Raw genomic sequence first — 5,872 nt, forward strand, 5'->3', positions numbered from 1 at the left:
TGTCACTATCCAGCTCCCATACTCCCCTGAGAGTTGGTTCCCATTTCTCCTTCACTCCTCAAATTAAAAATCGGCCTTGTGCCTAATTTGCCCGGTTGTTGAGCTAATAAATACCTCAAAGTGTAGTATCTCTTCTGACAGATACTGCAAGCGTAGACCATATGTGGGGGCAATCCCACATATAAGACCTTGGTCAATGTATGGGGCAACCCTTCATACAACACTATACAGCTCCCCTACTCCGAGGGGAGTTGGCCGCATTTGCTCTTCACTCCTCACATTAATAATTGGCCTCGTGCCTAATTTGCTCGGTGGTTGAGCAAAAAAATACCAATCCACACATAAGACCTTGGTCAATGTAGAGGAAACCCTTCATACCAATTGTCACTATCCAGCTCCCCTACTACACGAAGAGGTAGTTCCCATTTCCCCTTCATTCCTCACATTAAAAATTGGCCTTGTTCCTAATTTGCTCAGTGGGGAAGCAAATAAATACCTCTTTCATGGCCTTTTGGCTAAGAACAAAGTGTAGTATCTGTTCCGGCAGATGCTGCACTTAAGATAATTTGTACCAGTCAATGGAGGGGAAACCCTCTATACTGGGACAATCGCCTGGGTAATACCTAGGAGGTCCACCCTCCCAGGCCTTGCCACCGGGCTTTCCGGTGGGGCAAGTTTATTGCTTGCTGCCTGAGGCGCCCTGACCGGGGAATGCCGACGGGGTTACTCAGGCAATTTTTAAAATTGCAGGAGTGCCCCTCCTTTAGGGGAGCCTGCGGGGTTCCCACTTTCCGGCCTTGTGCCACATTTTGCTGAGGTGGGCAGCAAATAAATATCAACCCTCTATACTGGGACAATTATTATTTTTGGTAACCAGAGTGACCCCTTTTTGCCTACTTTTAGGGGAGCTGGTTTTTACCTCACATTAAAAACGGCCTTGTGCCTAATTTGCTCAGTGGGGGAGCAAATAAATACCATCTGTTCCAGCGGATACTGCAAGCAAAGACCATATGTGAGGGCAATCCCACATATAAGACCTTGGTCAATGTAGGGGCAACCCTTCATACCAATTGTCACTATCCAGCTCCACTACTCCCCGGGGAGTTGGTTCCCATTTCCCCTTCATTCCTCACATTAAAAATCGGCCTCGTGCCTAATTTGCTCGGTGGGGGAGCAAATAAATACCCTTTTCTTGGCCTTTTGGCCAAGATCAATGTGTAGTATCTGTTCCGGCAGATACTGCAAGCAAAACCATATGTGGAGGCAACACCACATATAAGACCTTGGTCAATATAGGGGTAACCCTTCATACCAATTGTCACTATCCAGCTCCCCTACTCCCCGGAGAGTTGGTTCCCATTTCCCCTTCATTCCTTAAATTAAAAATCGGCCTCGTGCCTAATTTGCTCAGTGGGGGAGCAAATAAATACCCTTTTCCTGGCCTTTTTGCCAAGATCAAAGTGTAGTATTCTGTTCTGTGCTGTACTTATGTGGTTAACTTTGTGATAAATAGTTGGGATCACTTTTCTGTATTAATTTAATGTAAAATGATCACCCACTTTACAACCAGTCAGTCTGAAAGCATTCAAGTATTTCTCCAGATCATTCAAGTTGTTTTTGAAGGATTCCAGTTATTTTTTAAGCATTCAAATCATTCTTAAGGTCATTCAATTCATCCTTAAGTTCATTAAAATCATTCTAAGTCATTTACTTTTTATTTATTTAAGTCATTTCAGCCCATTTTTCGGTCATTTTAGTTTATCTTTAAGAATTTCATATCAATCCTACATTCACGCATTCATTCATTACACGAGAGCACGCGACTAATGGCTATCGGCTTTGTTATATACAACTTTTGTTAAAGGAGCCAATAATGGCCGATGAATATTTTTCTTTAGTTTGCATGTATGGTTAGGAATTTGAAAACAGTATAAAATGTTAATTGTTTGCGTGTTAAATCATATTGATTCAACGCCAGGTTTTCATATTTTTCATATTATTTAGACTCTTCGAACGACTGTTCTCATCTTGAGTGTAATTCTCACAACGTTTTGATTGATGTAACCTTCGACCTGCTTCATGTGTATCTCGTCGAACTGGGAAATGTTTCTGTCGAACTCAAGAATCTGCTCAGAATTTTGAACGTTATCCTTGCGGACCCGTGGCATAGTGGATAAAGAAGTTGGTAAAATTCAGTTGTAAAGTTACACTCTCCTGGTGGTTGAAGGTTCAATCCTCACTGCGGGCGATACTCAAAATACAAATGCGAATCACTTATTGCTCCTGCTCAATCATAGCTGAGAGAGAGAGAGAGAGAGAGAGAGAGAGAGAGAGAGAGCATGTTAACCGCTTAAAATGAAAACAATAGTCCAAAGAATCCAAATAACATCATGTCCTCAAAAATTTAGAAACATATTTTTTTTAAAGAAAATAATCCATTTATGCCATTAACATGATATAAATAGTTGAATCGTAATGTTTTACTGCAATGTTGGATGGAAATTTATCTCTAATTCCACGCATTTTTTTTTTTTTAGAATAGAGAAAAACTTTATTTAAGTATGATAATTAAGATTCTCATTGATACGGAGGCGTAGAAATACTTGGTGTAGAAACCAGGCGCATAGTTACAGACTACAATATGGTTGTGTTCAAGTCTAAAGTAAATAAGTTCTTGATGAGCCGTCCCATATAAGTTATTAAATTTACCAAATTTTCATTACTAATGATTACTATATTGACCAATTTCTACTGTACACTCTTTAACCCTTATCCTTGAGTGGCCTCTGGGCCTTGATAATGTGGTGATGCCTTTGTAAAAAAAAAAAAAAAAAAAAAAAGTTACCCCTCTTGGAGTGATGGGCCCGTAGATCTTGTTAGTTCATCACTCTAGGAGAAAAAAACTCTGATATTAAAACTGGGTGAAGGAGGCCTTCTTAGTCATGTTGGACAACATTCCTAGAGCTGGTGACTCGAACATATTCTTCAGTTTGCAAACCTAAATTGTTTACACTTATTGCTGGCTTTCACACTTCCTTCTTTGTCTCCCAGACAAACGCAGGTACAATAATAGGAACCTACTGGTGCCACCCTGTGCTTGACATTGAACACCGTTCTCCTATCCCCAACTTCTTTCTTTTTCTCACAAACTGAGCAAATTGGGTTTGCTTGCATGCCACTTGTGCTCACTCGGCTGGTCTGGGCTGATCTTGTCTTGGAGATTAAGGGTACATGATTGACAGTTTTTCTTGCTATTGTTTCCGACTGACAGTACAGGACCATAGCACTTTGATAGTGCTTAGAGTGGCTGCTCTATCATCAGTTGTGTAATATCAGGATAGTTGCAGTGCCATGTCGCGCATGGAAAGAGACCCTGCTGCTATCTCTAGTGGGCGTTCACGAGGTCAACTTCCTAGGCAGGACTCGGCTAATGGACATATTGTGTGTGTATACTTGTCATCAAAAACTGGCCCACATTGCCCAGCAATTTTCTAAACTTGAAATTAAACAAAGCATAATGAAATGAAATGAGACCCCCCCCCAAAAAAAATACCATGATCAAACCAGACAGCCATGCAAACAAAAGCCGTGGGCTTAGAAGTATTCTAGATGATGTAGTCTTTCCTTTTAATTAACTCCCTGGATATGTCAGCATTAAGTGAAACAAACCTACACTCCTCAATCCCCTCTAATTACTTTAACATGACAGAATACCCCCTCTCTATAGTAAGAACTCGGATAGATATATGCACGAGATTGGAGTCTATATTCGAAGTATCTCTTTATTAGAGAGCACCATCTGGGATCGGATGACCAGTATGTGTTTTCGACAAGCCGTTCATCACTGCGTAAGTTCCTTCTATTTTCTCTACCGTTCTCCCTCAAGTCAGGATTGTACCCTAATCGATCATGTCTCTGATACTATAGATTACACAGATAGGCATGTTCCCAACCCGTCTCCCAGATAATGACCACCAGCAAGCTTCACTTCTAGACATATTCCTTACCACAGTACCTAAGGATTGTAGAAGTAATGCCCAAAGTCTACTTCAGACCATCTATCAGTAAACATCGAACTTAAATACAAACCCGAAGGTGAGGAGCCATTTCTCAAAGTGACAAGGTACGACAAAAGGGCTGACTAGGAAGCCATTAAAGAACATATCAGAGATGCCCATGGACCAATATCTTCTCTCTCCTAGTAGAACAGTGTGTCAATGAGACAACTGAATGGGGCAAAGCGGGCATTGAAGCACATGTCTGCGCACGGAAGTAGTATAGCAATCCCCACTCACCTCTATGGTTCACTACAGATTGTGCAGCTGCCATTGCACAAAGACAGAATACCATCCGCCGGTTTGTATGTCATAAGTCAAATGCAAATAGGCAAAAATTTATTGATGCTAGAAATCAATGTAAGAGAGTAATAACCACAGCCAAAAGAAGACATGCTGAAATAACCAGGAAACGCATAGAATCACAGAAGATAGCAACTCGTAATTCCTAAAAAATTTATAATAGTAAAGTGAATGAAGGGCAATCAGTAATTCTTCCACTATCCGACAATCAGAAAGTTGCCTGCACGGCAACCGAAAAGGAGGAACTGGTTGCTCGGCTATTCGCCTTCAACTCCACCCAAGAGCCAACAAACAACCCCCTCCCAAATTCTAACGAAAGCCACAATTGATTATCTGAAAATCACTTCTTCTTATGTCCGCGTGTGGGCCAAATCTTATCCTTGCTAAACTATTAAGAAATGCTCAGCTGAGCTATCCCCAATACTTTTATAACTCTACAACACATGTTGAATCCTGCTTTTCTAACATCTGGAAGATAGACTCTGTGGTACCAGTGTACAAGAATTCTGTCGAAAGGATCAACCCTCTCAATTATTTCTTTATCAGTCTTGTCCGCCTCTTCGCTAAAATCTTTGAGACGCTAATCAATCAAGCACTAGTCCAACATCTTGCAAAAGCTAATCTTCTAACTGACAAACAGTATGGATTTATGCAATGCCGTTCTATTGCAGATATTTTAACAGTCATCTCCTACAACATTAATAAAAGATAAAAAATATAAAAATATATACAGAAGATTTTGTTTATTAAGCATTCTAACGCATCAATAATGGAAAATAAATGTAAAAATGTATACAAAATATTTTGTTAATTAAACGTTTTACCGCATCAATAATTGGTAATAAATGTAAAATTACATACAGAATATTTAGTTTAGTTTTACCCCATTAACAATATTATAATAAATTTAAAAATATATACAGATTGTTTTGTTTATTAAGTATTTAACCCAATTAACAATATATAATAACTGTAAAAACATATACAGAATATTTAGTTTATTATTTATTTATTAAGCATTTTTCCCTATTTACAATATATATAATTATAAAACTCAAATGACCTTGTAACGAGGGATGTAACCCACTTTCTGGTTTACGACATCCGGTTACACATGCGCGCATAAACATTAACCCATAACAACGTAAACAAATAACATAAATCACTTCTTTTGCAGATTTTGGCCTGCGCACTGAAATATTAACGTTATTATTTCGAAATTATTATTTAACATGGGAAGAGTAGAGGTGTTTTGCAACTATTCTTTATTACAACCATACTGTCACTATTTTCTTACAATTAAACAACTTTAACCCGTTGACAAACATAAGAACAATTGTAGTAAAGCCAAGACTACTACTACTACTACTACTACTACTACTACTACTACTACTACTACTACTACTCTCTATCCTTCCATTTTCCTTCCGTCCTTCCTTCCTTCTGTTTTTATTTTTTGTTTACATTTCGAGATACAAAATAGTTGTGTGAGAACGGTGAATTTGTTGACACAT

At 38.9% G+C, this 5,872-nt stretch overlaps 2 pseudogenes; both read left to right on the top strand.

Moving 5' to 3' along the window:
• The first annotated feature begins 494 nt into the window (after positions 1-494).
• On the top strand, positions 495-642 carry LOC145247033 (U2 spliceosomal RNA; annotated as a pseudogene).
• A 541-nt stretch (positions 643-1,183) lies between these two features.
• On the top strand, positions 1,184-1,308 carry LOC145247014 (U2 spliceosomal RNA; annotated as a pseudogene).
• The last annotated feature ends 4,564 nt before the right edge of the window (positions 1,309-5,872 follow it).

This window comes from Euprymna scolopes, chromosome 24, assembly GCF_053919585.1.
Source record: "Euprymna scolopes isolate OS-2025 chromosome 24, ASM5391958v1, whole genome shotgun sequence".
NCBI classification, from domain to species: Eukaryota; Metazoa; Mollusca; class Cephalopoda; order Sepiida; family Sepiolidae; genus Euprymna; species Euprymna scolopes.